Source organism: Rosa rugosa, chromosome 2, assembly GCF_958449725.1.
Source record: "Rosa rugosa chromosome 2, drRosRugo1.1, whole genome shotgun sequence".
Taxonomy (NCBI): domain Eukaryota; kingdom Viridiplantae; phylum Streptophyta; class Magnoliopsida; order Rosales; family Rosaceae; genus Rosa; species Rosa rugosa.
In genome coordinates, this window is record NC_084821.1 from 12,508,835 (window position 1) to 12,518,996 (window position 10,162).

Here is a 10,162-nt window from a genome sequence, read left to right on the forward strand (position 1 = left end):
GGGCACATTTAAACAAAGTTAGTGCCTCGGCTGTTTTTCATAACCTCTCGATCTCCTCTCAAGACGCCCAACACTCACAGCTCCCCATCTCTCTCGCGAAATCTCTGTCCTCTTCATCGCTGAACTCTCACGTTCTACTCTCTCTCTCTCTCTCTCTCCCTGTCTCATGACTTGGATACACATTTACGCAAGCGTACGTATCATTGTCAAGATAGGGAAGTATTATGCCTAAAGTTATCGTACCACGGGGATTAGTGGCTAACCCACAATCCTTGGGTAATCGGAAATAAAGACACTTAGCACACAAAGAAAAAGAAAAAGAAAATAAATAAAAATGCTACTCTAAGGCACCAAGCCTTAGCAATGCTCGGCTTTGGTTTGCACCGAAGCCTAATCAAAGCTATGAGCTTAGTGTTGGTTATTTACAATGAGTCGAAATTGTCACCGATAATTGTAATTTAAATTTCTAATAACTAAATTGCAAGAATTTAAATGAAGACTTTAATTAACAACTAAATTAAATAAAGCAAAGAAAAGTAAGAAATGATATAGATATGGGATTGGTAGTTAGGGATGAATCCTAACCCTAATTCAATGCTCTAGATGCTAATTTGATTTACATGCAATTTATTAAAGATGGTAGAAGCCGTACCCAAGGCTTTTCAAGGCTCAAGGGTCGAAATTCTCTTTCATGGTATTCCTACTCCGGTTCAAGGGCCGTAGGAACTCACTTGACATGAATTAGAGCCGGTTCAAGGGTCACTAATTCACATCAAGAGGTCTAGAGTTCAAGGAATTAGGCAACCAAGCTCACCATAATTGCGATCAAGCTAATCATGTAGTGAACCATGCTTGTACTTCCCACGAATATTAAAGTGGGGTTCTAGCTCTAAAATCTAAGGATGTCATCCCCTAAATTTTAATCTAGACTTATTAAAACACATACCCAAGAGTTGACAATTCCTAAGCATGCATTCTAATCAATTATCACAAAGCACAAGCATCCAATAATTAACAAATTTCATATATAAATTAAATTAAGCATCCATTACATCAAATTTGGGCTAGGGCACACAACCCTAACCCCCAACAAGAGAATTACTCACAACCCATAATTAAATTAACATCAACAAACATCAATTAAAGAGGAAAAAGTGAAAAGAAGTGAGAAGTAACAAGAACAAGTCACAATTGCTATGAAGCAATTATGACAAGCCTTGATTTATAGCTCCCCACTTTTACCCAATCTTCAAATCTTGATGATGATGAAGTCCTTTGATGCTTGGAAGCTTTGGGTGAGTAATTCTCAAATACCCGAAAGAAATTAAACTAAAGCTAAAATGGAAATGGAGACGGAGGATGGGAGAGGGCTGCAGCCCTCCCCCTTTGAGAAAGTGGAGTGCGGCGCTGTTCTAGGGTGTCTGGGATTGTGGGGGGAAGCTGCTCGTATATATGGGTGAGTGGATGATTGGGTTTAATTGAGTGTGTGGCTGGTGTCTTGCACAAGAGGAAAAGAGATGGAAATGGACATGTGTCAGCACGGGATAGGAGATAGGAAAAGAAAAAAAAAGTAATAATAAAAATAAAAAGAAGAAGCAGCACGTGGGAAAGAGAGAAAAATGTGCTGATTATGATATTGCTGACGTCATGATGACGTCAGCACAGTCCAGATTTTTTTTTTTGTTTTCTTTTCTTTCTCCTTTCTTCTTTTCTTCATTTTTCTTTCTTTTCCCCATTTTTTTCTTTCTTCTCTTCTTCCTCAATGCACTTCCACACATTATCAGAGATGGTTTGATTCCGCTCCCTTGATGGTGTTGACTACGGTTGACCCATATTGACAATTTCGTCCTTTTGTCGGAAACTCCAATTTGCTCCAATTTCGCACAATTTTCTCTCGTTTCCGCAATTCCGCTTATTTTCTACACAGTAAATAAAAATGGATTAATTACATATTAATTGACATGAAGATTTGCTTATTTATAGTGTTTTAGATATAATTACACGCATATAAATGCGTATAATCATCTCACTCTCAGTCTTCTCTCGCTCTCTTCTTCATCCAACTCTTTTCTTTACCCAGAAATCATAGTCTTCCTCTCTCTTTCATTCTGAAATCCCAAATAGGGAAACCCCCAATCTCAGATTCCTCGACATCAACCAAATCTCTATTGGTCGAACCCTCAATCTGAAACCCAAATTTCATTGACCTAACTCTCGTCTCCATAATTAGCTGGATTTACACCACACAGCCATGGGCCAAGAACTTGAAGAACAAGCAGCGCTGCCGGTCATCCTCCGATGGCAAGATTTGGGCGAGTTGCCGAAAAACGAGCTGATTAATAAGGCTCTTGAAGACAATACCCCTCCTCGTGGTATGTAGTTTCTGTTTTGATTTTAGGGTTTTCGAGCATTATATGTCATACTGGAGCGATCGTTTGATTTTACACCTAATATTTATCTTGGGTGATTATCTAACAGGGAGAGAGAGAGAGAGAAAGAGCTTCCTCTCTGATCTGGACACAGCGCGACCCGGCCAGCGACCGACCGGAACTTCCACGTCCGGCCACCGATAGACGACGGACGACCACCACCTTCTTCGTCTTGCCGTCGCCAACAACCTCCTATCCTTGGATTGTCCATGCACTGAACGGAGAAGTAAGCCCGACGACGAGAAGCCCGAACATTCACCAGCAACCTCTGTAATTTCCGGCAACCGATTAAGCTTCATCTGGTATGGAAACTTAGATTCATGCCATTCTCTACGTGTTAGGCTAATTGGTTTTCAAAATTGATGGAGTTTTGTCGACTTGGTTTCTGGGTTAGCTCGGGTTCGACGCGGTTGCTACGCCGGCGACTTCTCCAACGCATCTGGGCTTGGTTTCTGGTTCGATTGCTTCCCTGGACGAGGCCTGACCTTGAGTGGGAGTTGAACTTCAAAGATTTCTGGATTGTAGCACAAGGCATCACCAACTCATCACCAACCCAGTCTCGGCAGCAAGCTTTGGAAAATGAAGTTTCTGTTACAATACCAGAAACTAGCAAAGGTAAACCCAGAGAAGCAAGCCTGAAATTGTCGGTTTGATTTCGTGTGCAGAATGGGTTGTTTGTGTCTTGGCATGAATTGATTGAATCGTGGTGTTGGGAGTGAAATTCAAGTTTGAATGCATGTAGAGAATGGGTGTCTGTGCCTTGGTTGAAATTGGTCGAGTTGTGTTGAATGGGTTGTTTGCCTTGAGTTGAATGACTTGTGATAATCAAGTTTGATGTTTTGATCCTACTGTTATGGCTGTTGGTTGTTCGTTGTTTTCGTTGATTGCCTTGATAGATGTTTTAGTTGATTGCCTTGATAGATTTTTACTACTTATTGCAATGCAAAGGAGTGGCATTCATGGATTTCTCATACTGTACTTGTTTCACAACAGAGATCATTCTTTGAATTTTACTCTTAGGTCTAAAATCATCAACGGTCTGAGTTGAAAGAGAGGGTACGTATGGCATCTTTTGATAATGAGGCAGAGCCTCTGCCAGTTACGAATTACTATTTCGAAGATGACAAGAATGAACCTATTTCGTTTCATGTTTATAAACTAGGTATGAAGAAATGCTCCTTTTATTTCCAGATATGTTAAACTGAGCATGTTTGATATGTTAAACAAGTCAATACTTGCTAATACCTTGAAATAATTATAAACGTAAATGGTGGTTTGTGATGATGCAGAGTCTAATGTACCAACTAAGCAAAGGTGGTGCCTTCGGCCATGGTCATGGAATGGTACAGAAGTAAAGCTTTTATCAATTTGTTTGCTCTGGTTTTACTTTTGTAGAGTTTTATATTCCAGTGATAGGCATGTCGTAATCCCAACTTTATCCAATTTCAATTTTTATTCATACTAACAATGATGATGATTGCATGTTATTTGCAGTCCCATGGAATCAAATGAGAACACACAGAACCTTCAACTGCCATGGAGATGCAAATATGGAAGTTACGATCATCCATAGTATAGATAAGGGGTTTGGGGGACCACCTTCTTCTTCGTCAATGTCATTACGACGAGTTCAGACCAAAAGAGGGAGAGAGAGCTCTTCTCGTTAATATATGGTCTGTTAGTTAATTGTTTTATTTTAGTCTTATTGTTATATTGTTCTCTTTTTGATTGTGGGAAGCTAGATTAGAAGGGCTGGGGGCCGACTAAATAAGGAAAGGAGGGGGACGGGAGAAAGAAAAAAAAAAAAAAAAAAGGGAAGAGAGAGTTGGAGAGTTTGGGTTTTTGTCGAAGGCAACCATTTGGGTATCTCTGGATTTGAGGGGAGAGAAGCTAGAAGGTTTCTGTTGATTTTCAGAAGCAAAGATGAAGAATTGAGAATCTGATCTCTTAGTGAAGGGGTTTTGCTTTGAGTTGGGTTGGTTGCATTAATTGTTTCCATTCTGCTCTATGATTCGAAAAGCAAACTGTGGATGGAAGGAGGAGATTTAGGAGAGGTGTTTCAGCCTTTGTTATTCTTTTTTCTACTATTCAAAGCTTTGAGCCTTTTGGGTTTTCCTTTTTTGGCTGTTCTTGTTTTGGGTCTGCTTAAGAACTGAGGTGAGTGGCTGTTCTTTCTTGCGTTATGTTTTATTTTTGATTTTTCCTTGGCTGATTTCTATGTTAAATTGAGATGTTGGTGTGGGTCAATGAGTGATTTCGTACCTAGAAATATTAGTTCTATTTATCTTTTATCGTTGTTGGTTTTAGTTTGGGATCTTTGATGTCTGGTAAAGCTTTTGATTTGTAAACTGTGGTTAGGTTGGGTGTTTGATATCATGAGTTTGGAATTGGTTTGAATTCTGATATCTTTCTTTCTGAGCTTTTGCTTTGTTATTTTATATACTTTGTTCTCTATTAGGTGTCGAGGACAATTACTTGAGCTTCAATTGTGTTTTGGTCTGTTGCTTATGTTTCAAAAGGAACTCGATGTTGGTACGATGTGACCATAGTATTGTGCTAGTTTGTATTTGTTTACAGACTGAGATTTTGTCACTCTTCCTTTTTGTTTTTTTTTTTTGAGTAATCAGCTTGTATACCTTTGGGTCTGGCTTCTTCTTGTAAGATCTTGTAATTATGCTCTTTTGAAAACTCAACTATGTATATTTGCAAATGTAGAAAGGTACTGGAACTTTGAAATGGAGCAGTGTTTTAAATTCAAATATGAAGTGCTTTCACTTCCTTTTTGTTTCTTTCCTTCTGTTAGTCTTTTTCAGTTAGTTGTCTATGTTCTTAATTCCATATATTGGGATTGGGGCGTGACAATGGTTCTAATGAGATTAGTCCTGAAGTTTTTCAGATATCAATGCTGATGAAAAGGAGGCAAGCTATGGGGCTTGGTTCCCATCCCCACATCGAGTTTTGGTGCTTGATGGTGTTCAGGTGATTCTTACTGACTGAAATTATGTCCTATCCACTTTGTAAAGCATTTTAATTGTGTACATTTACTTTGAACGATGGCACCGGGTTCCTTTGCACTATATGATCACTTGCATTGCCAAAATGTTGGTCATATGGCTAATTTAGTGTTATGTTTGGTTAAGCTTTCCTAGTGTCAAAGTTGTCAAAGTAACACTAAAAAAATTATGGATTTCTGTGAGATTTTTCCCTGCTTTGAAACATAATAGTTCCATAATATTGAAAAGGATTTAAGAGTGAGTTTTCCCTACTTTGGTCTTGTGTCAAAGTCCTAAGTGATTTGGCATCTTCAGTAATTTCTTTTATGTTATTGTATAATGAAAATCCAGCATCATGTTTGTATTTGGCTTTGTTATGAAATCCAAGCATTTTGCAAGTCATTCTAATCTGCATAATCTAGTACTGTTCACTTCCATCTGCATGTTTTGGCTTTCTGGGTTGCTTTCTCTTGTACTTGGCATACAAGTTGTAATTTAGTGCAGTCCTAGAAACTAATTTTCACATGAGTTGATATTATTCTTGTGCTTCAATTCTTGTGAGTTAGAAGTTAGATCAAGTAATCTCTTTTTTTTACAAATCTGGCTCCTCTATTCCATCGCTTGAAGAAGTTGAATTGAAGTGTCAACAATGACAATGTAGTAGTACTTGGCCTAACTTGTTTGTGACTAATAATAATTTTTCTTTTTCTATACAGGGTCGAGTCACAAGAGAGGGAAAATATTGATCCTATGGGCGCACCATTTTCTGCTTCTGCTAGCATATAATATTCACATGCAGCAGCTGCTCATGTTTTTTTCATTAATCATATTATTTTTTGATGGTTTATGGATATTTATAATGGCATGGCACTAGAATGCTATCTTGTTTTGGAACAATATGTATTTGTATCAACTTTTGATGTCCCAAGTAGATGGGCATGTATTATAGAATGCTTTTCTTCTTTTAATGCTGGCTTGGATGATTGGGGAATGCTCCCTTTTTACATTTGAAGTTTATAGTATGGGTTGGATTACTCATTTGATGGTTTGCAATCAGTTTTGTTCCCAATTAATCACTATTCATTAGGTACAATGGAGCTATATATGCACAAAATAGAGCAAATGAAAATGATCGTACAACAGTTTTATAGTGTAGCAATCCAACGTTGTCTGAATACAAAAATTGGGTCATTCACTCAATGCATTCTTTACATATCACACAATGGTTTTAAAAAAAAAATGTCTTCTAATTTACAATCACACAACGATAAGAATTGAACAATGTTGTCCAAAATCAATTCACACAACAACCATTGTGTACAACTGAAGTGTGATGCTATATCAGACGACGGTGAAATTATAGAACACGTTGTCTGACTAGGCTTTCCAACAACAGCTTGGAAACAAGTTCTGTTGTATGAAGGATACACCTGCCATGATGTGCGGCAGCTGTGCCTGGCATCTGCTGAGAGAAGGCACAACGGTGATAACAAAAGGATGTCGTGTGTTTGTATATCATACAACGGTGCAACACCGTTGTGCAAATTTTAATCACACAACGCGCCGATACACAACGGTTATCAGCCAAATCAGACAATGAGTTTTACCCGTTGTGTGTTTCGTTTTTTGGTGTAGTGGACTTCAAACCACAATTGCTTCGAACATGTGTAACTATGGATCTAAACCATATACATTCACGAACTGCTTCATGAAGAGCAATAATCTCTGCATGGTTCAAAGAAGTAGCGACTAGAGTCTGTTTTGTAGACCTCCAAGATATCGCGGTCTTACCCATGGTGAACACATAACTAATTTGGGAACGACCTTTGTGTGGGTCAGAGAGGTACCCAGCATCAGCAAAACCTTCCAAAACATTTATATCATTTTGGGATGGCGAGAGAGAACGCAGACCACTGTTGGTGGCATTCTTGACATATGATGGGTCCGAATCCATCCTCTGTAAGGATAAAACAAGCCCATATCAATCATACCACTAAGGTATCAAAAGATATCTTTAACACCAGTCCAATGGAGTCGTGTTGGCTCAGAGCTATATCTAGCTAACAAGTTCACAGCGAAAGAGATGTCTGGTCTTGTGCATTGAGCTAAGTACAATCATGCGCCTATTGCACTTAGGTAGGGAACTTCTGCCTGTAGCAAGTCTTCATCGTCATCTTTTGGATGGAATGGATCCTTCTTTGGATCAAGACTACAAATGACCATTGGGGTGCTTGAAGGCTTAACTTTGTCAGTATTGAAACGCCTAAGCATCTTTTGGGTATAACATGATTAATGAATCAGGATACCATCTTCACGGTGATCAAGTTCCAAACAAAGGCAAAACCGTGTTCTCCCAAGGTCCTTCATCTCAAACTCGGATTTTACGTGTTCAGCGGTTTCGCTTAACTCTTTAAGGGTGCCAATTATGTTCATGTCATCGATATAAACCGCTACTATTATAAATCCGAAACTCGTCCTTTTTATGAACACACATGGGCATAGTTCATTGGTAACATATCCCTTCCCAATCAAGTAGTCACTTAGACGGTTATACCACATCCGTCCGGATTGTGAGGCACGTTTGCAGCAGGTATATGTGATCTCGTCACTTTAGCAGTATCAGAAAACGCATCAGGCAGGGTATCTGCTACGCTCTAAAGCTCGATAATTCTTCGCACTTCAAGTTCAGACTGTGTGATATGGGGATCGAGATGAGACATAGTGGGGATAGATCACAATAATTCCTGTCATTCCTGCTGAACATCTATGTTCTTATCTCCCCCTAACGATGGGAAGACTGTCTCATCAAAGTGACAAGCCACAAATCTAGCGGTAAAGAGATCACTTATCACGGGTTCCAGGTAGCGGACGATATTTGGAGCCTTATATCCAACATATATGCTCATTCGTCTCTGTGGACCCATCTGAGTACGCTGTCGCAGCGTAATAGGCACATAAATGGCACACCCAAATATGCGTAAGTGCGAGATATCATGCTCATACCCAGTCACTAGCTATAACGCAGAATAAGGTTGGGTAGCAGTGGGTCGTAGATGAATTAGCGTGGCTATATGCAGTATTGCATATCCCCAAGCGGAAATAGGGAGATTGGTGCGCATAACCAATGTTCGATCTATCATTTATAGTCGTTTGATAGCGGCTTTCGTGAGACCATTTTGGGTGTGTACATGAGGAACTGGATGCTCTACACCAATCCCCAATGACATGCAATAGTCATCGAACGTTTTCGATGTAAACTCCCCGGCATTATCAAGTCGAATTGACTTAATTGGGTGGTCCGGGTAGTGAGCCCATAGACAGATAATCTGGGCTAGGAGTTTAGCATAAGCAATATTTCGAGTGGACAACAGCGTAATATGTGACCAGTGTGTCGACGCATCAACCAACACCATAAAGTATTTAAAAGGTCCACAAGGTGGTTGAATCGGTCCACAGATATCCCCTTCGATTCTCTATAAGAACAGAATGAGTATTTTTGGATCCTTTGTGTAGGACGGTCTCGGTCCTAATTTCCCTAAGGAACAGGCTTTGCAAAATGAGCAAGAGGCCTTAGAAGTAACCAATGAGGATTTTGGTTGGGCCTGACCATCTGTACCGCTATTTGAAGCAAAATTGGTGACTACATCACCCATCATGGTGTTGGGACCATGGGAAGTGGCATCCATGGCGCCATGGCCATGGGTGACGCCATCTATGGCATTGTCAAAGGGGACAGTGGTGGCCCTAGGCCGACAGTGGATGGCGGCAGCGCCAGAGGCTGTTGCGGCAGCGGTCACTCTAAGTTTAGGAATCAATCTTTGATTCTTGCTTCATTTCGCTCGAAAGAATGGATGTCTGTGTGAAGTCTTTAGTATATGGATCATCATATCACGACCAGGATGTCCTTGTCAGTCATGCCAAAGCCAATATGTGTCAGAATCCAAGAGATCTTCTCTTACCGTATTATTGGATTCAATAGGTCAAATTGTAGTGACATAAAGTCCACTAGATTGACACATAAGCTTCTCTAAGATGCGCTTTCATCCGCAATCATTAGAGGTAATGCAAAGGAACTCTTTTCCATTCTCAGTATGCGTCTCCGCATGGAATCCGTTGGCTCGAATGTCTTTAAAGCTCAATAATGTTCGATTTACCTTAGGACCATAGAAAGATTCTGCGACATTAATCAAGGTGCCATTTGACAAGAGGAATTGGGTCATTCCATGTCCTTAAACTAAACCCGATAGCCCAGCCATCATAGTCACAGAGGAATATGTAGGCAACATCTCCCAGAATAATTGCCTATGGTGGAGAATGGTGTGCATAGTCGAACTATCCGCAAGACATTACAGTTCTCCAGAGTTTATTCCTAAAAGAAAAATCTCGTAATTAAAAAGGAGTCATAATGAAAATAACTCAACTTTTATTAATAAGCCAAACAGAATTACATCATTGTCTCTTTAGCCAAAGAAAATCTAATCCAATGAACTAGCTAATGCAAAACAATGGTAGTCATCTAACTTCTTTATGTAACTCCAAAGTAAATGTGACTAGGCGAGTAGAGAGATGTCGGTGGAGCAAAGCTCGTTTAAGTAACACTAATCTCAAAACCTTCCTAGACATCACACTTACTTTGGATGAACCTAGTTTGAAGAAAGACTAAACCATTGGCATTTACTATGAAAAATAATATGGCAATTGCCTACATCTCTTGGAAAATAAAAAGACTTAATCAAAATG

The 10,162-nt window shown here is 39.5% G+C and overlaps 1 long non-coding RNA gene across 3 annotated transcripts; it reads left to right on the forward strand.

Moving 5' to 3' along the window:
* Positions 1-1,994: 1,994 nt before the first annotated feature.
* On the forward strand, positions 1,995-6,456 carry LOC133732435 (uncharacterized). 3 transcript variants are annotated; one of them, XR_009857130.1, is made up of 8 exons: positions 1,998-2,372; positions 2,479-2,731; positions 2,824-3,044; positions 3,450-3,591; positions 3,719-3,772; positions 3,924-4,586; positions 5,326-5,408; positions 6,139-6,456. It is a non-coding gene; the product is annotated as an uncharacterized LOC133732435 (long non-coding RNA). The 3 variants fall into 3 exon arrangements; XR_009857129.1 differs by having other exon boundaries at positions 1,995-2,372; positions 3,423-3,591; positions 3,924-5,408; XR_009857128.1 differs by having other exon boundaries at positions 1,996-2,372; positions 3,924-5,408.
* Positions 6,457-10,162: the final 3,706 nt, after the last annotated feature.